Below are 15,787 nucleotides of genomic sequence, written 5' to 3'. Positions count from 1 at the left end.
CTCTGCTACGAGGTGTTCTCCTGGGAGGCTAGAGAAGGGGCCACCTGGGAGGGGCTGGCGCCGTCGACTGAAGGACCTGCGGGAGAATGGACATGTGGTCGGTCAGTAAGGCAATAACAACTCACGTTTGACAGGTCGTTTGGGTGGGGCCTGGGTGTTCCTCACCGCTGCGGTGTCCGCCAGCCCCCGCGTTGGTGACCTTTGTCCTTGGCCACACCAGTCACCTCTAGGGCACGTGCCTCGAAGGAGGTGAGGATTCTTATGTCTGGCACGTCTCTGCCAGTCTGGGCCCTCTCCCAGCGATTGTGGGGTAGCTTTTTCTGAAGAGACACAGAGGGCATTGTTAGCCATATCTGTGGTTCACAGTGGTGGAAGGGGTGTTTGGGACAGAAGGGTTCAGGGGGTTGACGGGAGAGGCAGTGGGGGTGGGGGGTGGGGGGGGGGGTCGGTGATGGTGGTGGTGTCTACTCACTCGTGCTGCCCAGTGTATGTCGTTGACCTTTTTCCTGCACTGGAGGCCAGTCCTCCTGGTCACATTTCCGGCGCGCACAGCCACAGCCACCTCGTCCCAGACAGCACTGGCTGCCCGAATGCTAACCCACAATGTCCCTTATGCGAACAGGACATCCCTCCTGGTCTCCATCTAGCAGCCTCCCAAGCTCTGCATCCTGGAAAAAACAGCAAACACAACCTGCAGGCGCTTGAGAAATATTAAATGGTCAATTGTAACAAAGATTTGAGAATCAACTACATAACATTCCACATATCACACGAACCATTAGTTAGGAAGGAATCGTCACCACTTTTCCAAAAAAAAAACGAAGACAAAGTATCACACCTCGCAGGTTCCTCAAGAGAAATAGGATAACCTATTCTCCCTCTTGTGTAACCAAACTGGCGGTGGAATGTGGAAACTCGGGGCTTTTCACAGTAACTTCATAGGAGTGTGTTATCATGTCCAGAACTTTGTCGTAGAAATGATCTGCCCATCAATGTGTTACTTGTTCCACGTATCAGTGTCATTCTCCGTCCATGAGCCGCAGCGGTGCAGGCCCCCCCACAAGTCCCAATCTCACTGGAACCAAATCCACGTATTCTATTGGCGCTCGAGGTGCAGTTGAACATCCTTAACGTCCAGCATGTTGAACCTGCAGTGATGTTACATGCAGCACTCGCAACACCAGCAACAAAAGCATCAGCAATCTGTAAAAGCATTTCTTCAGCAGCGTAATCAGGTGGCCCATTTGGATCAATGTGGTGCACCAGGTCCCACAGCATCTTCTTGCTTCAAACCGGATTGCCTTCTGAACTCCTACGTCCCCCTGAGCCCAGTGTTCCAGGACCCAGGTTTCTTAGAAATAATTGTCCTTCTTTCCGGCAAAAAGGAAGGAAACAGCAACAGCAGCCTCCAGGCATTTGCAGCCACAAGCAGGAGCAAGCAAAAAACAGACCTGCAGCTGTGAAGTGCTCTCACAAAAAACAAGGCCAATTCTTTATTAGCCATAACCTTCAGCTGTGAAGCTAGAGGTTGCTCACAGTCAAAGTCCCAAAACACATGCTGTTAGGTGAATTGGACATTCTGAATTCTCCCTCTTGTGTAACCAAACTGGCGGTGGAATGTGGAAACTCGGGGCTTTTCATAGTAATTTCATTGCAGTGTTAATGTAAGCCTACTTGTAACAATAAAGATTATTATTATTATGATTATTATTATTAAGGGAGTTAAAATGTTCGTCAGCATGTAACTAAGGACAGGCCTCTGTGCTGGAAGTAGGACAGACAGGCAGCAGCAGTAGTTGTCCCTGCTATGGGTGTTCACAATATTTGGAGATGGCTTGATGGCCTCACAGACGAGAAGCCCCTCAACACCCCCTCCCCCAAGCCCAGCGGCTTCAGCGTCCTGCCCACCCCCCCCCCCCCCCACGCCCCGAGTGCCCTTGAGCTGTATGCCCCAAAATGCAAATGGCCACTCACCTCCTTGGATCCTGCAGCCATTGCGGCAACTTCACGTTTTTAAAAAAGGAGCACTAAATGGTGACCACGCGATTTCTCGCAGGGGTACCGGTTAATTCCCATGTAGCCATTACATTTGACTTCAATCTCACTAATGAGATGAAAATTTATGCTAATTGGGGGACAATGATATGCTGCCCATATTTTGGTGAGTTCGGAACTTGCCATCATTAGCAGGCTGGTTGGATAGCAATTTGATTTGCGTCTGACGCGTATCTCGATTTTGTCCTTTCACACTATTTAACCGGTAGCCCAGATCTGTGTCGGGCACAATGTGATGGTTAAATCACGCCATATTCTTTACGACAGACCTCCCACACAGAATTGCACAATTGAGGTGTGAGTGTTACTCCTGTCCACCCCTGTTACACTCAGGCGACACAATGGCACAGTGGACAGCGCTGCTGCCTCACAGCTCCAGGGACCAGGGTTAGATTTCAACCTTGGGTGACTGTCTGTGGAGTCTGCATGTTCTGCCGGTGTCTGCATGGGTTTCCTCCAGGTGCTCTGGTTTCCTCCCACAGTCCAAGATGTGTAGATTAGGTGGATTGGTCATGCTAAATTGTCCCTTAGTGCCCAAAGGTTGTGTGAGGTTACGGGGATAGGGTAGGCGAGTGTGTCTAGATAGGATGCTCTTTCGGGAGGCTGGTGTAGACTGAATGGGCTACTTCTGCACTGGCGGGATTCTATGGTTCTTCTATGATTAATGTTGTTCCCAGGTGATTTTGGAATTTTTGTCCCTCCTTGCTTCTGCGGGGCCTGATGGGACTTGCACACCCTGAGAGCAAGAATAGGTTCTATTTTGAACATGGGAAAGGAAAAACAAATCAGTAAAAAAATAGCAGTAGTTCCTTGACAGATTGTTTTCCATTCAACAAATGGCCTGCAAGATTTTATTCATTTGATCAATTGGAGTGGCAGGATGATTTGCTCCCTCTGTGGGGTGGATGCTTCTGATATGCTATTGCAAGTGCTTGTTCCTGCCTTAAGTATGTAAATAATCACTTTCAGAACAAAATGCTGAGAGTCGCAAAATAACACCCTTCTATGTCTTCAGTAGGCTCTGCAGACATCTAATCATGTTGTTTGACAAGAAATGAACTTTGCTCAAATACTTACCTGCAATATGTGCAGATCCACAGCCATTGTTGGTACAAGTACCTATGTAACAGTAGAAAAGTTACAGAACCACACATGCAATTTTCACAGCCAAACCAAATGTGTATTCTGTTTCAAAAATCAAGAGTCATTAAAGCCTTCTTCATAGGATTGGCACAATTGTCTGTATATAAATTATTGTTGTCTTTTGGCTTCTTGTTAAAGGCCTCTATGAGTTTATTAAAGTAAATGTTGTCTCACTTTCTCATTACAGCTGGTAAGGATAAGTTGAAGTAGCAGCAGCTGATTGCAGCGATGGCGTGCTGTTTTGGGGTAAGCCTATGTTTGCATTGGCAAAAGCATTTCCTCAACCGAAGCCTCAAGGTTATTCGAGCCCAGAACTTTCTTTTGACTCTCTTTTTTCATGGGAAGGTGTACCATTACTCTTGAATGGATTGGACTATGATGAAATAGTGTGTATTTCTATATTTAAAATACATTCCAGGTTCAGACTGATGTGAAAAAAGTTATTGAGAATAAGCCTGTACTGAGTTGACAGGAAGCGAAGGACAAGGCACAATTTTTTAGTTGTAACAATTCTTTGTATTCCAGTGAAAAAATGTGAAGATTCATAAGTTCCTAACTTGGAAATGACCTTTCAATGTCAAGATTGATTTGTCTTTTTCAAAGAAACCTTGCATAAATCAATATTTATTCAAATCCATTGGCTGCCTTGGACATGAAATTTTGCTGCACATATAATACTGAATTTCAAATACTTCTATGGATTTTACTTCAACAATTTCCCCTCTTTTTATAATGAATGGAAAATACATGTGGCTGTAAACGGTGACAACTTGCCATTTATATGGCATTTCTAATGTAGAACATGACACCTCCCGCTGCCTGGGGAAAGCGGGCAGCATAATCAAAGATCCCTCCCACCTGGCTTACTCACTCTTCCAACTTCTTCCATCGGGCAGGAGATACAGAAGTCTGAGAACAGGCACGAACAGACTCAAAAACAGCTTCTTCCCCACTGTCACCAGACTCCTAAATGACCCTCTTATGGACTGACCTCATTAACACTACACCCTGCATGCTTCATCCGATGCCAGTGCTTATGTAGTTACATTGTATACCTTGTGTTATCCTATTATGTATTTTATTTTATTCCCTTTTCATGTACTTAATGATCTGTTGAGCAGCTCGCAGAAAAATACTTTTCACTGTACCTCGGTACACGTGACAATAAACAAATCCAATCCTTCCAGGCGCTGAGTGGGAACCTGACTGGGATCTCACAGACCTCAGTCCACAGGTGCATCCATGCCATCTCGGATTCCTGGCCCTGTATGTCCAGGCGGCTCAATACATCCACTTCAATGTGGACCCAGCCCACCAGGATGCCTGAGCAGCAGGGTTAGCCGCCATCGCCGGGATGCCCCAGATCCAGGGGCTGATCCACGGGATGCAGATAATAGACCGCTCTACACAAACCAAGAGGGGTTCCACTCGATGAACGTGCAGCTGATATGTGACCATTAGGTGCGCATCATTCACATCTATGCCCGATACCCGGGCAGTGTGCACGACGCCTTCATCCTGGCATAACTCAGCGATTCCTGACATGTTTGAGACGCCACCCCTCCCGGCATGAGATGTGTTATCCACTGCGGTCGTGGCTGATGACACCTACGCGGAGGCCACAGACCGACGTGGGGAGCCGCTATAAAGACACCCATATAGCGACCAGGCCTGTGATCGAGCAGTGTGCTGGCCTCCTGAAGATGTGGTTCAGGTGCCTGGACCGCTCTGGAGGGACCCTCTAGTATGATGCTGCGAGGCGGGCTACTGCAATCTCCACAACATCGCGCAGCAGAGGGGCGATGTGCTGAAGGAGGAGATGGAAGACCAGGCCTTGTTCGCTGAGGAGGATGTGGGGGAGGGGGAGGGGGAGGGGGAGGGGGAGGGGGAGGAGGTGGGTGGGACATGGAACCCAGGCAGGTACAGGAGGCCGCATGACGTTTGCACCAGGGCCAACGGGCACGGGACACTCTGATTGCCTCCAGCTTCACCAACTGGGTAGGGGTGGGGGGTGAGGGTGGTGCTGGAGGGGGGAGACTGGCCAGGGGCACGGACACCGCATCCCCCTCTGCACCCCCCCTCCCCCTGGCCATACCCCACCTGCAGCTCCCTCCGTAATACATGCATACCTGCCGCACAAGGGGTGGGGACCCTGGGTTGGCAGAAACAGCGGGTCTGGTCCATGGGATGGAGGATGATGACAACCCCCCTTAATAACTTCCCAAACAGCATCCATAAGTTAAACCCTTTTTAAATAAAGACAGCAGGTTTAAATTCTCTACAAAAACAGCTATTACTTTGAAATCACAATGAGCTGAAGACATTCTTTAGCTTGTAGAGAGAAAGATCAATACACACATCTGCTTGGCTCACATGCAGCTCTCCAACTCTGATAATGAAACTAAACACACTGCAGCTGCCAGCTCAAAACGAAAGTAAAAGCAGAGCCGGGCCCAGCTCCACCCACACACTGACATCACTGCAGATATTTGATAAACACCCATTTCTTAAAGGTACATCCACCTCACCTCCCCTGTCAGCATTCCATAGGGGCTGCTTCTTTCCAACATCCTGGTCTACTCCTCCATTATCCTCTACTCCTCATTCCCTTCCAACAACAACCTGCAATCCAAGAAGGTGCAGCAACTGGCCTTGTACCTCTTCCCTCTTTGCTGTCCAAGGCCCCAAATACTCCTTTCAGGTGGGGCAGTGTTTCACTTGCACCTCTTTCAACTTGGTCTTCTGTATTCACTGCTCCCAATGTGGCCTCCTATACACTGAGGAGATATCACAGACTGATTGACCACTTTACAGAACGCTTTGCTCAATTCACAAGCACGATCACGACTTAGCGTGGCAAGCTGGCACAGTGGTTAGCACTGGTGCCTCACAGCTCTAGTGACCCAAGTTCAGTTTCGGCCTCAGGTGCCTGTCTGTATGGCGTTTTCACTTTCTCCTCGTGTCTGCCTGGGTTTCCTCCGAGTGCTCCGGTTTCCTCCCACACGGGTTAGGTGGATTGGCCATGCTAAATTGTCCCTTAGTGTCCAAAAGGTTAGGTGGGGTTACTGGGTTATGGGAATAGGATTAGACTTAAGTCGGATGCTCTTTCCAAGGGCCGGTGCAGACTCAATGGGCCAAATGGCACTGTAAAGTCCATGATTTGTTATTTGAAATCACCTTGTTCTCCTGCAGACATGTCGGTGCTTGGCCTGCTGCAAGACTCCAGTGAAGCTCAACACAAACTGGAGAAACAGCACTTTATCTTCCGATTAGACATGTTACAGCTTCCTGGACTTAACATTGAGTTTAACAACTTCAGATCATGAACTCTCTCCTCTATCTTGAGTCCATTTTCACTTCCAATGCCACGGACACACACATACACATGCGCACACGCTGACCCTTATTTGTGCTATCAACACACTCTGCTACCTTTTCCCCACTATCAGCACCTTCTTTAAGCTTTCACACTACCATTACACTTCCTTTGTCTTGTGTACCATTAAACCTTTGTCAACTCTCTCCTGGCTCCCACCTATCCCTGACCATCTATTTTGCCCCTGCTGCTCCACCCCGTCTTGAACAGTATCTCTCTGGCCATGAAGGAGAGCCATATGGATTCAAAATGTTAACTCTTTCTCTCTCCACTGCTGCTGCCAGATTTGTTGGATTTTCCAGCATTTTAAGTTTTTATTTCATTTGCATAAGGTATAACTCCAACCCATATAGCATTTCCCCCTGATTGCCTTTGCCTTTGAATTCAGTTTTACAGAGTACCTTGCTGCCCCACCTGGTCAAATGCTGCCTTGATGTCAAGCAGGTTTCCCCCCCTTGTTGATGTTACATAACCATCTGTGGTAATATGTTATATTCTTTGTCCTTTGTTCCAGAATGATCTGATGTGTTGATGGCAAAGAATTCACCAATCAAAAGATTGAAACAAAACTAATTATTATAAAACTATTAATTAAGTGAAGTTCAAACACTCTACTGAGCTATAGCAAAATAATAAAGTTTTGTAAGGGCCACGAAGAATCCAGCACGAGTTTTAAGGATACAAAATAATAACATTTATTTACTATAACGATATATACATAACAGTAGCAGTAACTTCCCTTGCTACCTTCTCCTTCCTGCTGGTTCCTGAACTGGCCAGCTTATTTATACTAGGAGTTTCTCCGCCCCCCTCATTGGGGAAGTTCATACTCCCATAGGATTGTGGGATAGTCATTAGTCCCCAGCCAATCGTAAGTAGGCAAGTTATAACACCCCTCCCCCCCCAAAGTCCAAGGAATCCACCGAAGACCCTGGCGAAGGAAGGCGTCGAACTCGTTTGGCCGCAGGCCGGACGCCAGTTGCACGCGACGCTGGATCAGGCGGCGTGTAACGAGACGGAGACCGGCGCTTCCGTGATGAACGGCGCGGTTGTACATCCACGGCCTGTGGACCCGAGGATTCCCCCTGATGCATCCTGTGTCTCCATCTCGGAGTTAGAGTCTGCTGCCTCCATCATGTCAGCGTCTCTATCTCCATTCGGTCCCGTAACGACCTGCGCAGGCTTCGAGTGAGGCACCAGTCGAAGATTTTGAGGACTACCTTCCCTTGTCTCTGGTCTCTGCGGCTGTTGAAATGAGCTCCGGGGGCGGGGAATCTTTTGAGGGGATGATCTTCTGGACCAGACGTGGTCTACATGTTTTCGCTGGAGACGACCCTGGGCTTGCACTTGGTAAGATATAGGGCCCGTTTGGCGAAGGATTACACCAGGAACCCATTTGGCACCACCAGCAAAATTCCGCACGAATACTGGGTCACCGGGCGCAAACTGCCGAATCGGACGATGCCGAGACAATCCCTGTCCCTGCCGTTCTTGTGTGCGGCGTACTTTTGCGCCAATGTCCGGGAAGACCATACTAAGGCGGGTGCGAAGTCTTCGGCCCATTAGGAATTCTGCGGGAGCTACCCCAGTCACTGCATGGGGGGTGGTCCTGTACGTAAACAAAAAGCGAGCCAGTCTCGTGTCCATTGATCCGGAAGACTGCTTCTTTAGGCCTCTTTTGAATGTTTGCACTGCACGCTCTGCCAACCCATTTGAAGCCGGGTGGTAAGGGGCAGTGCGGATATGGCGGATGCCGTTCATCTTTGTAAACCTAGCAAACTCCTCACTCGCGAATGGAGTGCCATTATCCATGACCAGCACCTCGGGGAGGCCATGCGTACTAAATGACAAACGCATCTTTTCAATTGTTGCGCAGGACGTTGTCCCCTGCATCTTATGCACCTCCAGCCATTTGGACTGGGCGTCAATTAGTAGATGGAACATGGATCCCTGAAAAGGGCCTGCGATATCTGCATGTAAGCGTGCCCAAGGCCGCCCTGGCCATTCCCAGTGATGTAGGGGCGCGGCCGGCGGAAGCTTCTGATGCTCCTGGCAAATGGAGCAGTTTTGGGCCACCTTCTCAATGTCGGTGTCGAGGCCTGGCCACCAGACATAACTCCGGGCCAACATTTTCATCTTGGTCATGCCCGGATGCCCATTGTGCAAGTCTCTTAGTATCAGCTCCTGGCCTTTTTCCGGGACAACCACACACAAGAGGATGCCGTCTTCCACGCTGAACTCTGACAGCTTGGAGGAAAATGCCCGCAACTCGCCTGGGAGCTGTCTATGCTGCCCACCATACAGGACTATGTGCCGAACCTTTGACAGGACTGGCTCCGTCTGGGTCCACTCACGGATCTGTAATGCCGTGACAGGCAAGGTGTCCATAAAATTTAGGGTTGCAACCACCTCACCGGTCGTGGGGGTCGACATGGGGCCAGTCGATAAAGGCAATCGGCTCAGTGTGTCGGCATTTGCTATCTGCGTACCTGGTTTGTGCTCCAGAGAATACTCATATGTAGCAAGCAACAAGGCCCAGCGCTGGATCCGTGCAGAAGCAATGGGCGGTATTGGCTTATCCTCTCTGAAGAGTCCCAGCAGGGGCTTATGATCAGTCACGATAGTGAAATGGCGGCCGTACACATACTGGTGGAAGCGTTTCACCGCGAAAACCACTGCCAGGCCCTCCTTCCCGATCTGCGCTTTTTCTCCGCTGCAGTCAATGTGCGGGAGGTGAAAGCTATCGGTCGCTCGGCCCCGTTCTCCATCTTGTGGGACAGGACAGCCCCAATACCATACGGGGATGCATCACATGTGACGAGCAAAGGCTTTCCCGGATCATAGTGGGTTAGTAACCCAGACGACGACAATTGTTGCTTTACCCGCCGGAAAGCGGTTTCTTGCGGCTGACCCCAAACCCAGGTGTGATTTTTCTTTAGCAGCAGGTGCAAGGGGGCCAGCGTAGTTGCCAGATTGGGGAGGAACTTCCCGTAATAGTTTACGAGAACGAAGATGCGAAGTGTCAGTCGGGGTGGGGGCATGTTGAATTGCACGCACCTTCTCTGCGATGGGGTGCAGACCCTCGCGGTCCACCCGATAACCTAGGTAGACTACTTCTTTTGCCTGAAATACGCACTTTGTGTGACGTGAACGGACTCCAGCCTCCGAAAGGCGTCTAAGGACAGCCTCCAGATTTTCCAAATGCTCTTGCTCCGACGTCCCTGTAATCAACACGACATCTAGGTAGACAGGCACACGTGGTAAACTCCTCAAAACAGGGGTCATTGTAGTTCCTGCAATGTCCAGTGGTTCCCCCGTGTAGGTGGCCAACCTGGCCTGTGAGTCAGTTAATGTAAGGGTCTGTATACCCTGCTTGATGCGGTCGAATGTCCTCTGGGCGATCACAGAGACCGCTGCGCCAGTATCCAACTCCATCTCCAGCGGGTGGCCATTGACCCGTACTGTCACCTTAATGGGGGCCACACGGAGAGCTGCCACACAATGCAGCTGCAGGCAGTCGTCCTCCGTCTCCACGTCCTCAGGAGTGGTCGCCGCAGGTTCATCCACATGGAAGGTACGGCCTCTGGGCTGGTCCCAGTTATGGCCACTGGGCTGGTCCCAGTTTCGGTCGGAACGACGGCGCCTCTGGCGTCCCCAGGACCGCCGTCCGCGACGGGGTCGGCGCCTACAAGTCTGATACGGACATGGCTCCTCCTCCATTGGCTCTGGAGAAGGCTCCCTTCGGGGAGGAATGTCCGATGGCCACTGGCGTCGGTCCGTTCGTTGCCTCGCCCAAGGTACCGCAGGAGTGCGGGGGGACGTTTTTGGGCAGAAAGGGTTGCGCCCCAAGGCATGCACTTCCATTCCCTGTAGCTCCTGTACTCCTCGCTCTGCACTCTCTCGGGACAAGACTATTTGTATTGCCTGTTGAAAAGTCAATGTTGGCTCCGCTAACAACTTTCTCTGGGTTGCTGCAATGTTAATACCGCAAACCAAACGGTCGCGTAACATTTCTGACAAGGTCTCGCCATAGTCACAGTATTCCGCAATCCCGCGTAGCCTGGATAAAAAAATCAGCAAGGGATTCTCCAGGGGTCCTCTCAGCGGTATTAAACCGGTAACGCTGGACTATCGTGGACAGGGTTGGGTTAAAGTGTTGCCCCACTATATTCACAAGTTCGTCAAACGTTTTGGTGTCCGGCGCAGCTGGGTACGTAAGGCTCCTAATCACCCCAAATGTATGCGGCCCGCAGGCGGTGAGCAATATGACTACCTGGCGCTCGTTTTCAGTGATATTGTTTGCCCGGAAATAGTAACGCATCCGTTGTGTGTACTGGTTCCAGCTTTCCAGCGCAGCATCAAAAACATCCAAACGTCCGTACAGAGGCATGGTATAATAGAAAACAACTTCCAACCTGTATCCAACAAAAATCCAGGGAGGTAGCTTCAGCAGTGTAGACAGCTATTCACTTTTACCTTCGTCGCCAGTTTTGTAAGGGCCACGAAGAATCCAGCATGAGTTTTAAGGATACAAAATAATAACGTTTATTTACTATAACGATATATACATAACAGTAGCAGTAACTTCCCTTGCTACCTTCTCCTTCCTGCTGGTTCCTGAACTGGCCAGCTTATTTATACTAGGAGTTTCTCCGCCCCCCTCATTGGGGAAGTTCATACTCCCATAGGATTGTGGGATAGTCATTAGTCCCCAGCCAATCCTAAGTAGGCAAGTTATAACATAAAGTAATATTGAATCTGTCTTACAGTACTCAATAATCTAAATAGTCACTAACTAAACTATGATCTAACCTTGTGCTAACTCTATCTAATCTAATCTTCTTCTGATGCTTTCACCATGCTTTCTCCTGTGCTACTCCCAGAATTCCTTCAGGGTCTGAGTTAAATACAGAGAAGTGGTGGCGCCCTCTAGTGTTTGATTTACACTGAGATGTAATAATTAACCCTTCACTAACTTGTCTATATGCATATCATTACAGTTGACTCTTCCATCACCTGCCACAGGCGCAATCTAGCAAATATGTCAGCTCAATCATTAGCATTGCTACTGAGCCACTGTTGGTGATGAACATTGTAGTTCTCCGCCAAGAGTACATTCATGTATGTGATTTAAGGTGTCGCTGAAAATAGTGGCTTTGTTTCCCCCCCGTCTTAAATTGAAGGAAATTCATCTCCATCCCAGACTGGGTGTCAGAGGACACAGAGGCACTGGAAGGACTGAGAGAGATGGTGGAGTGATGGGGCTATATATTGTCAGTTTATATTGTTATGTGGTCGTTGACCCTTTGGATGATGTCAACATCAGGAATCATGTAAATGAGCTGGAGGTGGGTGGGCGGATGTGGGTAGTGGACAAAGGTAGACCCTTGAGGGACTCCAGCTAATAATTTTGGGTAGGAGTGAGTGGAAAGTGTTGCTGGAGATGCTCTGGTTATGATTGAATGGATAAAAGTAGAAACAAACAAAGGCACTACCAGTGAATTGGACAAGGGCCATTGAAGGAGGATAGTTTGCCCCTTCTCGGCAAAGGCTGAAAGAGGCTGAGGTGGAATAATACATCATGGTCATCATTACAATGTCATTTGTGATTTTGAATAGTGGCTTGCGGTAAAAATCAATTTTCGCTCAAATCTGTTTCGTAAACTGCGTTGCGACAGCCTAATTGGAGCGGCACTAAAATTGATCATCGAACCTTGAAGTAAATGAGGGAAAATTGGTTAGTGCCATTAATTTTGAATCGCTATAGCAAAGAATTTATGAATACATGATGGGCTGAATGGAATATCTTTGTGCTGTAGGCGTCGGTTGTTCTGTAGTCAAGTTTCCCACCAGATTGCTGCAACATGCCCCTACTGTAAGTGCAAATGTGTGGAAGGCAGGCAAAAAAGGATTATGATGCTTGCTTAAATCCACACTGAAACATTGTGGGCTGGCTTCTCCGCTCCTAAATCTAAGTGCTGATGCTAACGGAGGATCCTTGGAGTTCCATGTCAGTAAAATCGGCGCCACACCTGCACCGAGGCGAGGCGTGGAACATCAGCAGGACACACGAAAAATGGTGTGGGAATCGCCGCATCCATGATGGACACCCGCAGGGCTGACAAGCTGCAGCCGGGCGTAGACTATATACCCCACCCCCCCACACACGCACCGATCGCGGCCGAATAGATGGCGCTGGTTGTGCTGGACCACGCCCCCGTCCACCCTGACCCCACAACCCACCTCCTAGCCAACTCCCACTACTCCCCCAGTCCTGGCAGAAGTCCCCCGGCCAGCGGGACAAATGTCGGCGATGTATGGCGGCGCTGGACACAGTCCGTACGCTCTCCCTCTCTCTCAGCAGCCAACACGCCAGGTTCACGATTGTTGCGAGCACATGTGGACCGCGCCGTCGGGGACCTGGCCCATCAGAGGCGGTGCATCGCGGGTGGGCCCGGTAATGAAATGCGAACGCGGTTGCAACGACACGCGGTGTGCGGCGCAATGATGCCATTTTCGAGAAGGCGGAGGAGCACTGCGATTTCGGCGTCGGGTGCTATTCTCCGCCCGATTGCACGCCCCGATTTCGGCGTCAGCCAACACAGAATTCCGACCTGCATGTAAGTAATGCTCACTTGACCAAGGCAATAGAGATGCCTGGATCCATAGAACTATGTGGGATTCAAGCACTTCTGAAAATAAGGTAAAGTTAGATAGAAAACATTAATTTTAAGATGATTTGAGATAAAGATTGAAGTGTCCAACAAGAATTTAAGTATGCACTACTAAATTGGCAGAAACCTAGTTTACTGTATTTCAAAGTTCTGTCTATATCACTTTTGTTCAGACTTAATTGTTGCACAATTTTATATCTGTCATTTTAGTACTTAATCATTTAAAAACTAAAACATTAAAATGGGGTTTGGTTTATGTGCTGTCCATTGTGCACCCATTATAAAAGATGAATTGATTCTTGGACGGACATATTGAGCATGATTCAGCGGCCTCATGGCTTCCGACTTGGTGTCGGGACGAGGCTGTTGAATCTCGCGATGCTTGAAACGTCTTATGAGAATCCATTGAATCTCGGGAGGCGTTGCAATCTGGATTTCGCTCTCGCAGGGTGAGATCCAGATCAAACGGCTCATATGCATTCTTTGGATTCACCCGGTGCTCGGTACTCAATGGCCGTTCCTGGGAGACGTCGCCAGGGTACCGATTAGTACAGGTCCACAATAATTGCCAGGGTGCCCAGGTAGCACTGTCAGCATGCCAGGGGTACTACGAAGGTGCAAGGCTGGCAGTACCAGGTTGGCATTGCCAGGGGTTGAGCCTGGGAGGGCCTTTCCAGATTGGAGCGTGGGGGGGAGAGGTGAAGCCCGCCAGCACACAATCCCTCCAACTGTGTCATAGAATCCCTACAGTGCAGAAGGAGGCCATTCGTCCCGTCGGGTCTGCACCGACCATTTGAAAGACCACCCTACACAAACCCAATCCCCACCCTATCCCTGTAACCTCACCTAACCTTTGGACACTTAGGGGCAGTTTAGGGCAAATCCACCTAACTTTGGTCTGTGGGAGGAAACCGGAGTACCTGGAGAAAACCCACGCATATGCGGAGAGAACGTGTCCTTGGCGGAGCAAATCTGCCTGAGGCCAAAAAGACAGTAAAGTGCCGTTGAATAGCTCGATGTTTCAGCGTCGGGAAACATCCCCCTAAGTGCACCGTTCAGCAGACTTCAACTCAAATCTGCTGAATCGTGCCCATAAGTTACGTTTTTTTGTAGAGTATAATGATTCCTTTCCATAGCTTTTATCGAGATTTATGTTTATTTGCGGCCCCTTTTTATAAAGGTCTGTTTCCCTGTTCAATTGCACAAAAATATTTTTCAAACTAGGAAAAGGAATGGGTTCAGATTTTGCAGTCAATAGTGCAACAAAGCCTGCTAACCTTGAGAAAAGGTGTCAACCAAGAGCTAGCGATCTGTGGTGGGAATGGCTTTTCCCTTTTCCGACGTTAGTTTGAACTTGGTGCCAAGTCATGGGATTGATAGGTATCCAGCAACAGTGATATCATCAAGTGGGATAAGCAGCCGATCACAAACTGCAAACCAGGAAGTAAAAAATGCACTTCAAACTGCATTTTGCAGAAAGCTAAATGAATGATATGGACATACACAGGGGATTAAAGTAAAAGCTGAAATATCCTGAACATGTAAAAAAATATTTTATAACAAATTGGGCTGGATTCTCCGCTGGCGGGATTCTCCGGTGCGCACCCACACCCGGCTTGGGGTGGCCCACAATGGGAAACCCCAGTGGCTGGCTGGCAGGAAGGAGAATCCTGCTGCTGGCAGGGACGCACCACACCAGAAAGCTGGTGCGGCAGGGCGGAGAATCCTGCCCAATGTCTTTTGTTACACAATGGGGACATTTTAAGTTCCATAGATATAAAGATGGTTTTTCAGACCATCACAGTCTGAGCCACAGTGATACATAAAACAATTGTCTATTCTCAAATCATGGAAGTCTACATTAGCCATTGTTGCATGAGGCTCAGCAAAATGAATTTACACATCTGGACAACATGTTAGTTGTGGCCACAATATTAAATATCTAGGTCCAATACACAAGCTCCATATATTTATTTTATTATTGCTTTAAGTCTTGGCAACTTCACATGTTTGACTTGGGTTGAGCAACTTGCTCTGTTCAATAACTTTCCCCAAAACAGATCTTCCTTGTAGAGTAATCTCAAAATTGCAAACAGATACAAAAACGCACTATTATTTTCTACTGATGTAATGCCAAAGAAGTTTTTGTTTTTTTAAAATATATTTATTAAAGTTTTTTAACACAATTTTTCTCCCTTACAAACAATAACCCCCCCGTCACAAAAAAAAACGAGAAATCGCGCAGAGCAAGATATATACATGGCAAAATGATATATTTACACAGCTTTGTACACTGGCCCTCACCCGTACGTGCCAGTTTCCCCAACCCTTCATGTTATCTCTTGCTCATCCACCCTCTCAGGACGTTCCCCCCCCCCCCCTCCCCAAGGTTGCTGCTGCTGCTGTCCGACCTTCCTCTAACGCTCCGCGAGATAGTCTAGGAACGGTTGCCACCGCCTGTAAAACCCCTGCGCAGACCCTCTCAAGGCGAACTTAATCCTCTCCAACTTTATGAACCCAGCCATATCATTTATCCAGG

At 48.8% G+C, this 15,787-nt stretch overlaps 1 long non-coding RNA gene across 1 annotated transcript in view; it reads left to right on the top strand.

The window, feature by feature from the left end:
• LOC140384816 (uncharacterized) overlaps nt 1-15,787 on the top strand; it is a 1,322,501-nt gene that overhangs the window by 405,045 nt on the left and 901,669 nt on the right. The window contains exon 2 of the long non-coding RNA XR_011933146.1: nt 3,386-3,444. This is a non-coding gene — a long non-coding RNA (uncharacterized lncRNA). The remainder of the gene's footprint in view (nt 1-3,385; nt 3,445-15,787) is intronic.

The sequence above is a fragment of the Scyliorhinus torazame genome, chromosome 10, assembly GCF_047496885.1.
Source record: "Scyliorhinus torazame isolate Kashiwa2021f chromosome 10, sScyTor2.1, whole genome shotgun sequence".
Lineage (NCBI taxonomy): Eukaryota > Metazoa > Chordata > Chondrichthyes > Carcharhiniformes > Scyliorhinidae > Scyliorhinus > Scyliorhinus torazame.
This window is presented reverse-complemented; position numbering and strand designations above follow the sequence as displayed.